This window comes from Mercenaria mercenaria, chromosome 1, assembly GCF_021730395.1.
Source record: "Mercenaria mercenaria strain notata chromosome 1, MADL_Memer_1, whole genome shotgun sequence".
NCBI classification, from domain to species: domain Eukaryota; kingdom Metazoa; phylum Mollusca; class Bivalvia; order Venerida; family Veneridae; genus Mercenaria; species Mercenaria mercenaria.
In genome coordinates this window covers 24,028,457-24,040,584 of record NC_069361.1, presented here as the reverse complement: position 1 = coordinate 24,040,584, position 12,128 = coordinate 24,028,457, and positions in this window count along the sequence as shown.

Here is a 12,128-nt window from a genome sequence, read left to right as displayed (position 1 = left end):
CAACGCTCTTACCTACTGAGCTAAGCGGGCGGGCTTTAACAGTCTGAATATGTACTATACTTAACAATGTTTGAACAAATATTTCCCAATTATGTGAATAAACTATGGGTCAATTCGTTTCACTTTTGCGGCGTACGCCGTTTCGTCGTGTACAACCGGCTAGGCGTTCGTTTGGCTTGCCGGCACTGACCGGGTCTACCCGGCGTACGCCGATGTGCGCCGGTCTTGCGAGATAGGCTAACCGGCAAATCATATATTTTCGCGATACAAAATCGAGTAAACATTTGAAAATTTGGGTATTAATACAAGTAAATGTAGAAACATGCTGTAAGAACTATTTGCTAACTTATTTGGAAAAGGTCACAGGAGAAAATCATAATAAATTGGAAACTTATTTTTTTGTTTCTGCAGTTCTCGTGGCTGGCGTACGCCGAAGCGTTCGTTTTATTGATAAATCGGCGAGATTTTTTTCTTGCCGCCCACGTGACCGGCGTGCCCCGGGTGGAATGAAACGAATTGGCCCTATACTATTGGGCACTTTAAACATCCATTAGTGTGAACTTGAAATTACGTTTTCTCGTGACCAAAATGGGCGTCTGATGTTATTTCCCAATGATGTGCGCAATATTGTAAAGTTAATTACATTCTAAAGAAAGGAATTATTATTTTTATAATTGTCATAATTCTCATCGTATCTTTATATTGATTGAGAAAGTCATGGATTTATCGATCATATGGCATGTAAAATCATTTTAATTAGTTTGATAATAATGATGCACTGGTAGCTTCAATGTTCTTTTTCTAATAATAATCATATATGCGTTTAGATAATATATTTGTTAGTAATAACTTCTGTTAAATAGAACATACCACAGAATCTACTAAATATTTTGTTCCACGGTAATGATTATTGTGTTTCATGTATCAAAGCTTGTATCTATAGTAAACAGTTGTTGTCTGTTCAATAACTAACTTAAACCGATTTTGGCTCCTCAGTGGTGTTTTGCATTTATCCTTATCTTTGTCTGTAGGTATTGAACGTTTTTTGTACTGAAATACAACAGTAACACAGAAGTTTAGCAAAATCTATCTCAAAATAAAACTTTGATACCAACATATCTAATTTCTAGAATATTCAGACTAGTTTATTGAATGTTACTAATAATAATGACAAACATAAATAAAAACAAAGTCGTATATTTATTTTATCTTATCTCAGGTCATTCCAAATTTCGGTGATGGTAGAAAAATTTCTATTCTGTTAAGTCACTACATATTGTTAAAATCAACTAAATTAAGTCTTGTTCGATACATTATATCTAACTTTTTATTTCATAGGCATTTTATGATCTAAGTGTGCTCTACAAAATAAATTCCTCAGATAAGTGTAAGACTATTTCTGATTTATAAGTTCCATCAAATGTTCAAATGACCGTGACAGAGTTAGCCTATTAAAGTAAGTATTCTGAAAACATAGAAATGGATCGAGTTCTTAATATTAATAGCAATCTAAATATTTTGACACGCTTGCAGCATGATTCGTTTAGCATTTACACAATACTCTACTTATTATGTTATTTTTCTGTTTCTATAAATAATGACCTTTTTGGAGATACTTTCCTGTCTGGCTAGTGTTTGCATTAGTTTGTCAATATAAAACATTTAAGTTGAGAGTTCGTGAACATTAGCAATCCATTTAGATACGCTAAATGATTATTATGACATTTGTGTCATACCCTTGAGGCGCAATAATGTTTTCCAGGACTAATCCTACTCTTTATTTTATGTCAAATACATTGTAACCATTTCTCGTGAAACGTAAATTAGCACTGAAATGTACTCGTGCTTCCGTTTGTACTTTTGTGAATCAGTCTAGAAGATCTATGCAGGTAATGGGTTTCTCAAATTATGTAACAAATTCTCAAAAGAAAGAAATAGGCATTTAGTATAACATCATGTATCTATGATACTATATTGCTCTAAATCATAACCGTACTATTATTTTCATTGTCACTGACCTGGGATCTGGTTTTACATTGCGCGAGAACCAAATAACGATACATACACAGTTGATAAACTATATCAATACATAAGTCCGATGTATAAATACAATCATGTACACGTACTCCTGCAATATCCGTGAGTATTCGAAGGTCTTTTTAGCACGGACGCCCAATCAAATATAAGTGAGTTACTTCAACTTTTATCTCTTAGCATGCCGACTTATTTGGAGCAGTAAAGATACATTTTTACAGCCGATGTAAGATCATGCTTCGGGAAATATGAATGATCCCTGGAATTCTTCAGCACATCAAAGTTTACAGACTAACACACCGCAAAGCAGACCTTCCACACACACGAAATATGTACAATGAAGGTCAGACAGTTATTCGTTTTTTCCTTAGGCCTACCTACTAATGCACGATCCTGGCACATACTGTAAAATTCAGAGATGATGACCATTATTATGTAAATATTTCAATAAGACGACATACCAGACATTAAAAGTAGTAATTTTATGAAGATTTAACTGATCAAATGTTTTACAATTTCTCTTCAAACACACCTACCCACGTTGCGGAATGGTATTTAGAGGCCAATCGCCCAATGCCATTTATATTCTTCAGTGACAGTTAAGACATGCTTCCACCAGACACGTGTGAAATACTTCGTTATAATTACTGGTACATGCGCATCAGTGCGAGAAAAAAGTTAAAAGCTAATTGACGAGCTGTCAAAAGTAGTGTTAGTTAGAAATTAACAGCACGTCAGCAGGCGACTTAAAAGGTTAAAACACTATTTCAGCTATCTAGGGGTTATAGTAGGAGTGTAGGGCCGACATATGAAAGAAGGTTGTTCCAAAATCACCACTGTATACGGGTAAAAAAAACACTTTAAATAATTGGCAGACGTATGGACATGTATGTATGATGTGAAATGTATATGACGATTCACACTCAAGGCATGACGGCAAAAGGACTTCAACTAAGTAGTTAACAATTTTATTAAAGGTAATAAATCTTGTCAGTACGTCTCTTCTACGAGTTGTATCAACCAAGTTCGTTACTCATAATGGTAAATCTGCCCGTTACGAATAATTGTAACAAACCGACGGCCCTGCGTTGAACTTCCACAATTTTATTTATATAACTAGAGTGTAAGGGAGCACAACATACGAATAGTATTCCTATTGCGGTCTTAAAGAGTCATATAGGCAATACCTTAGGTAACTACCTTACCTGAATGATGATTATTATTATGAATATGTTCTGTACGGTACAAGTCATTGCTTTGCCTCCTGTTTTTGCAAGTTCATCTAGCGTATACTCTTGAATTCAACATTAGTGTGCATCGTTTAACAATAGCTGTTGTATTGCTTTTACAGCAACAGGGTCATTGTACATTGAAGTAATTATACTGCAATACATTTGCAGAGGTTTCTACGATAAAGTTGACAGGTGGATGGAAAGGACAGATGTGCGAACAAGGATTAATCTGCATACTTAAATACAGAACGTCTGGTAATAAGTAGAAAATCTAGGTGTTTAATACTACAGTGAATATAGTAAATACTCCTGGATTCACAGTCTCGCGTTTAAACCCCCGGTTCCATTTATACTGGTAACTGACGGTTCCAAGGCGGTGCGCCTCTTTTCAACATGTTTTGTCCAATTCATTTTACATGCTATATACATTGTTTTACATGCTATATACATTGTTTTACATGCTAGTATATACATTGTTTTGCATGTTGTATGTGTTACCTCTCATGAACAGGCTCAATCAAACCCAGTCTGCTGTTATTATTCTTGGTTGCATTCTTTTCTTCCAAAGGATCATTTTACAGATTTTGTTGTACCTTTCCCTTTTTACTCTTCTTCCTTCACTGTCTCCTTTTTACCATAATAGCATTTTAATATATTGTATCTGATTTTAATGAACTTGTTAAGGGTTTTTTGAAACATTCCGTCGACTATATCTGTGCAATACACTTTTCGGTCTGTTTGGCTGTAGCTGTTTTAGATGTGTCCAATGTTTGCAAGAAGTCTACTTTTACCTTAGATGTTAGATTTTATGTTTTTAAAACTATGGTATTGTTTCATATTTTTCAAATATCAAGTTTGGTCTGGTGTTCCTTTAAACATAAGTATGTCCTTATTCGGCAATGAATTCAAACTTCAAACTTTCGTTTTCCTAACGGTCATGCTCATGCAATCACATAAAGCAAATGCCAATCGATGATTGCTAAAAAAATCAGCAAGCCGGAGAAAACTTGTTTTACGCAGATATTATCGCTGCAATCGCCAAATATACAATTGTCTGAGAGTGTATCATGAGAATTGTAGGATGGGCGTTAAAGATCAATCAGACTGATTGGAAATGAGACTGGAATACACCGGGTTCTTCTGTTTGAAACAATTTATGACGGCGAAAGCAAGTTGATGTATATATTGTAAAGGAGAGACAAATCAGAGTGTCTTTTCAAACTGAATTTATTGAACGAGAAGAATAAATTATAAAATGCGAAGCCCTGTTGTTTAATATTCCAAAAGTTTTATATAAATTCAATGTAGAAAGACAAAAATATAGTTTTCCCTTTATAGTGTGAGTGAGTGTGTTAGTTGGATTTTACGGCTAATCGACACAAAAGTTCATATATCGCCGAGAAGTTATATTGAAAACGTAAATTGTAAAACATATCTAAAATGAATTATGTAAAAATGTTTATACATATATAGGGTTAAAAATATCAGTTATAAGCATTATAACATTGCAAAAGATGTGAATAAAATATAATGTCAGATTTTGTGATAAATGCCTATCTGCTTTAAATAAGATAAATTATTGCCAACTGAAACTTTTCCAAATAACATGTTGTTTGCTTGTTTTCCATTATAATCGAAATTTCATGTTTCTTTACCTATTTCCAAAGTATTTACCACCAACGTCTTTTTATTCAAATGATATCAACAGGCTCAGTCAAACTGAGCCTGCAACATTTTCGTTTTGTCGTGTTGAGGGACCTGTGGAGTTTCCACTTTTTTCTATTTGATTTACTCTAAACATGAAGCCAAATGTGTGATAAATTGCAGTTGACATGACTAAGAATTTCTGGATAAAATTCACAGATATATAAGACGTTGGACGTTCGAGTCATGTTTAGAATGTAAAATAAAATAAAGTTCCGGGTTGCTATATATATGATATTCTGTTTTACGAAGCTGGTGCTTCTTTCATTCAGAAACACGTAGCGGTTTTATTTAGATATTGAAGACTTCAGATATAACTGAAGGGAAAAACATAATTGCTACTCAAGTGAACAGGGTGTCATTTTATTCTGTCGGGGAAATGGTCATTTTGACTTGCATGGAATGTTTTGTCCTATTATATCAGTAGGAAGACCTATGTGTATTTAACCTAGGTTCGTTCTTTGAATCTTTCTGGAGAATATGCCCAATAACCATCATCACGGTCATTTTGGGCTATCGGATTGCCGTAAATGTAATGATAAAGTTTATTTACTTTGGCAGAGAATAGCATAGACAGATAGCAGAACAACCTCTGCACAAGTCAATGTTAATTTCACTGATGGTAGAACAACCACAGATACAAAAGTCAATGTTAATTTCATTGATAGCAGAACAACCAAAAGTCAATGTTAATTTCACTGATAGTGGAACAACCTATGCAAAAAGCAAGGTGACTCTAATTAGATTCAAACAAACAAATCGGATCTTGCATGACTTTTCAAGTATTCCTCATTGCTATTTGAATAAACGTTTTCCAAAGGCAACTGGCAACTTCTCTACATGAAGGCACGGCATATAAACTAAAGAAATACTCGTTTAACTTCTTTCATCAATAGAAAGCCCAACGGACAATGTAACAAGTAAAAATCTATTTTTAAAGAGTATATTAATCATCACCAAACAAATACGCAATATTAACAAGCAATATCGGTGAAACCGATTGATGCTCCCCGAAATTTGCATATTAAAAGAACAAAAGCGGAATTTACTGCCTGAACACAAATAGTTTAAACGGCAATATTTCACTGAAAACTCATTCCAACGGATAATGAAGAAACTATGCGCATCTCCTCTTGAGAGTAAAGCGTCCTTTGAATTTCTGCTGCATTCCGGGCAATCGTCACTGAGAAATACTCCTGACTATGATGGCGCTATAGTTTACTAATGTTGAACAATCAATGGGTAATAAATCAGTGAAAAACCATCCAACTAAAGATAATATGCGCATCTCCTCTCGATAGTAAAGCTTCCGATGAAGTATGGCTAAATTCCAACCAGTGGTTGCTTAGAAATACTCCGGACAAGAATATACTGCTGTAGAATAATTAAAGGGCAATAACGCGGTATGAAATAATCCGAACGGAACACGAAGATAATATGCGCATCTCCTCTTGATTGTGAATTTTTCCATGAAGTACGAGAAATACTCCGGACAAGAATTGTACAATAGTATACTACTGTTAACAATAAAAGGGCAATAACTGAGTAAAAAGTCCAAACACGACGATATTATGCCCATCTCCTCCTAATAGTGAAGCTTCCAATGATGTTTCGCTAAAGTCCAATCAAAGAGCAATAAACCAGTGAAAAATCATCAAACCGAAACACGAAGATAATATGCGCATCTCCTCTTGATAGTAAAGTTTCGAACCTATGAAATATAGCTAAATTCCAACCAGTGATTGCAAAGAAATACTCCGGACAAGAATTGTACTATAACATACTGCTGTAGAATAATCAAAGGGCAATAACTCGGTATAAATTCATCCAACCGAAACACGAAGATATAATGCCCATCTCCTCTTAAGAGTGAAGCTTCCTATGGAGTTTCGCTATATTCCAACTAATGGTTGCTGAGAAATACTATTGACAAGAAATGCGGGACGGACGGACGGGCGAAGCGCCGACAAAATGTTTCCCTTTTAAGGAGCATAAAAATGAATTATCTTTTAAGAGAATATCTGTATTGTATCATAGTTTACCTTAAAGTTAGGCAAAATAAAAAGACTTTAACCATCTGAAGATAGAAATTTACAGACTAACGCTCACAGCTTCTTATAGTGCCTATGAATAATATAACGTGACCAGAACAGATATAAGTTCACGAAAACAAAAGTGGATACAAATGGAAATGTATTACCAGACACACATCAGATCTAACACATCATTTCAGTTGGTTATTTACAAGGTAATTAAATTTTTAATGAAACGGAAGTGTGAATCAATAATTTATTTTATGCTAACTGGTAAAATCAGTGAGATATTTGTATCTGTATCACTCATAGTGCCGAAATATCTCCTATGAAACATATGCTTTAATTACCTCCCTTTATTGCCTTTATAATTACTGGTACACTATGTTAATCCTAATATTCAAGCCATACATGAATCATGTACAGCTAGACAATTCTGTTTAGACAGTAACAGTAATGCTCTAGAAATGCTACCTTAGTTGCTTGAACTTGAGGCAATCTCCTGCTTTAGCACCCCAATGAGTGAAATACATTGTTACCATAACATTCAGTAGATCTAATACCATGACGCCTAAATCATTTCGAAATTTTTGTTCTTAGTCACTTATATACTCCTGGTTTAGCCCCAGGGATTGTACATTGTCACCCTTACAAATTGAACTGATGAAAGTTAGTAACACACTCACATTCATTCCGTAGAGTTGATACCGTGACGCTTTAATAATTTCAAAATATTTTCCCATTGTCTTATATGTTTCTTGTTGAGCCAGGAGTATACAAAAGTGTCTCAAAATACCGTGACTACTCGTCTATAAGAATGGACAGAATGGACATAAAGAATGTTGCATATCACCCTTCGTTGCCTTATATATTCTCCTGGTTTAGCCCCCTGGAGTATATTTCTAAATAATTTAGGCGTCACGCTATCGGCTCTACGGAATGAATGCGGGAGTGTAAAAGACTGCCATTCATGTTTGTGTGTGCTTCCTCCAGTTTTCATCTGTTTACTATCGTTTGGTAGATAATACTGGCGACAGCATATTTAGTTACTTGTTGTCTTAGTTAATTATCGCAAGACATAAACTTAAGGTTACGTAATATGCCAGCATTTTTGTCGACATAGTTCCCTAGCCCGTTGTCAGATGTGTTCCACACAAGTTGTCTAAGCTATTTCTATCGAATCCGTGATAATATTTAATTCTGCAGCTTCATTTACCTAGGCCTTTCGATTATTCCTCATTTGTTTACGTTTTACGTGTTGTTAGTTTGTGTGGTAAGCAAAGCAAACTTCTGGTTATTCAACGAACTGACAGCATTGACGCGAAAAGATTTTAAAATGCATACTTTACTATTGACATTTAAAACCATCTGTTAGCCATGGATAGTGTATTTTTTAACATATTGTGTAAATAGTATTTTTTAACATATTTAAATGTGTTTTTGTTTTTAAAAATGGCTTCGTGTTGATTTCATGGACGTTATCTCCAATATTCGATATTATTGTGCATAAGTAACCGTGGTTATGGATGAACACCACTAAATCCGGCTGTTCTTTATTTCATAAAAAATCCACTTACTTTATAAAAGTTTTCTAGCATATCAGACACTTAGAGGCTTATTTTCTCAGAAAGAACTACATCGTTACTATGGAAAAACAAAGAAAAAGAAAAACTGGTGTTAACTTTTATATAAGAAAACTACAGTTTGTTAAATACAACGCGTTGAATGTACTCATTTTCGCTTCTTTAAATATCACTTTTCGAGGCATACAGTTCTTACGCCGCCATTTTATCTAACATGCGAGTAAAAGAAACACGATGCTACGGAGAAAGGGTACGAGAAAAGGAAGAAAGAGTGACCTATGGATGCCTATATTTGATTTGATAGTGATCAGCCTTAAATTATTTAGCGAAACATGGTTGCCTAAATAAATCCAAATTTTGACATAAAGTATCGGTCTTATCTGAATATGTAAGCATATACTAAACAGAAAATTCGTTGATCTTCGCAAAAAAGAAAATTTGTTTGTTTTCAGTGAGATATCAAAATATATCTTCACCGACAAGGGAGACAATTCTGACATTTTAAATTTTTTCCCTCCCTTGTTGGTAAAGATATATTTCGATCCTGAAAACAAACAAATATCTATTCTTTACTGCCAGTATCATTACAAGTCGTCAACATTTTTTAGTTATCATCGGTATTAACATTATTACATTTTCCTCTAAACCGTTTTCTTGGCATTTGTCGGTTTCACTTTCTTAAGCGACTCATATTAACAGACGTTACAGCTGACATCTTTATTACGTAACTTCCATAACTTAAGTGATGTAAACACATGTAGTTAAAAGTATATAGACATGTAAGTAATGGAATAAATACACGATACAAATTCAAGTTCATTGCAACATACATGTTAATTCTCATGCTATGAATGACTAGATAACCGTCATTAGAGAATGATAAGACTTCGCTTATTTTGTACGTATGGGACATCAATCTTAAAAAACTTGTATCCTCAGATCCTATATGTAATCAAATTATGTATTGAGTCTTTAAGAAAATATCTTCTTTTAAAGGAATAGACCTTGAAAAACGGCCTTCCAAAACTTTATTTCATAGTTACACGATTCAACAGTCTGACTGACGTCAATCCATATTCTCAAATGTTCGTTACAGTTACCTAGTTCAGCACTTGTGCTATGCTAAGATATTAAGTTATGTGCCTATTTCTATATAATGACCATCGAGGGACTATTTTATAGTCTTGTCACTAATTTTACTAAGCAACGAAGCTAAGAGCTCGTGAATATTAGCACTCCAGTGAGATACAGTAAATGATTTTGTGACATTTATTTCATTTCCTGGAGATGTAATGTCGATTTATGAGGAATGTTACAGTGATTTTGTGTTGAATAACTTACGGTATTTTTGCACAAATAGAACAAGTTTCTAAAATGTATCCATACTTCTAAATATAACCAATGATTATGAATCAGAAATGCATTTTTAAAGTTTCAAAGATTTGATTTCCTAAAAACACCAAGGATTTAATTTTATTCAGATAGGTTTTTTTCCATGTGTGTATATGGGGACATAATTATAATTATCAATTATAATGCTAACAAGAAGTTGTAACAGAGTTACAAACGTCCCCCACTCACAAAATATATTGCATGCCAATACAAAATCTTCTAAGTAATATGGCACCGTACTAACAATGTATATAAATCATAACCATATATCATATAATTCAGGAAGATGTTATGAAGTTTGAAAATGTCTGGAAATCTATAATTGGTGAATGCTTTCAAATTTAATGTGAACTTCTTTTTAAATTGGTCAGGAAAAATAAATAAAATATAATGATGAAATATTTTATGATATTAAATGGAGGTAATTAATATACAAATGAAACGCATGTCACTTATATGGTACTAAAATATTGTTTTTAAATTACACCGTTGGTTAACGCAGAGCTGCACTACATTTATATTAACCTAGTGTATTGCAACCGCTCTATCCGCCCTTTCAGTAATGCTGCTTTGTTTTACTTGTGCCTCGGTCTGCATTCTACAAGTCTACATTTGTAAATAACGTTCCATATCTATCAATATCAATCATCTTAATAAAACATAACTGTATTTTAAATTAGTGGGAAAACTGATATAAAAACACATGTATTGTTCTTTATCATATAAAAGGGAGGTAATTTCAGGTACAAAAAAGAAAGTCAACTTGGATGCCTGTGACCTTTGCACGTGACACAAAATTGTAATGGTGAATATTTATGCAAAGTTATTTAAATATACACCTTTGTATAAAAATGTTACAGCCAAGACAAAAAAATACTAAAAAGGATGACCTTGACCTTGGAGTAAAGAGTTTGGGTCTTGCACATGATGGAGAACATTTGTGCCAAGTAATATTAAAATCACTTGATGAATGGCAGAGTTATAGACCGGACAAGAAACAGACCATGTTAACCTTTGTCTTATATGTGTAACCGTATGGACAGTTTCGACCTTTTAACTTCGTTTGTGTCTGTATTGTTTCCATCCTTGTGTGTCTGGTTTAGGAACATTAACACACGTGTCTTATTGAATGCTTAAACACGGATAAGAATTAAACGTAGCGTCCTTATTGTATTCAATTTGACTGCTCTACAGAAAACTGCATTTTCTTTACTTTCCACCGTGTTGCTTGTAAAAAGGCATCATTCTGTCTTTCCCTTAGATATAAACCGACCGTTTAACCTTAAAACGAGTAAAATGTTCACAACTAGATTGTTTCAATTATTGCGCAATGTCCGATATGGTCTGCAAATTATTCACTTTTCTTTTAGATAACTTAAATTTACTGTGCCAACAATTGCTGTGACTGCTGTATGGGTTGTCCTTAAAATGGAAGTAATTGGAAGATCTTAATTTAGAAAGTTTTATATATAAGTGATAAAAGTAATGGTAACATACGTTAACAGAGAATAATTTCATTCTCTCCTGAAGACGTTTATCGTTTCTTTCTCTTACGTCCAATTATCTCCAAAGGAAGAGCTATGGTAATGTTATCTGAACCTATTCTTAGACTAAATAGCCGTTACAACCACCATTATGATCAGTTAGGCATTAATAGTAAAATACCTTGAATTAAATGATAGAATTTGTTTTGACAGATCTACAGTATCTAAAGCGGCATAACATAATTCATTCTGATGGGTGCTGATAACAGAACAACCAATAAACAATGCAGGACGACTCTACTGAGGCAATTAGTTGTACACTTATTAAATTGACGCAGCAAAATCCTGTATCATGTCGGGAATGTAGTTTATTTTATTCTTGTTTTATATAGTTTGTGAAGAACAAATTTCAAGTCCGATTCCTGGAAAAGTCAGTAACTGAGTCATACTAGAGGTGTGGCCGTGACCGAAATGGGGTTCGAACCATCAACTCCGAGGAAGAGCGGTCGACCCCTTTCCTCTAGTCCACCGCCCCATTTGTTAATTAATTTTCACAACTTATATTAATTTAATCCACACATTCAATCAAATACTCAGCGATATGGATGGTCTTCAAAGTAAAAAAGGTAAGAATTTTCAAACACCATTGCGTTTTATTCTGTAATG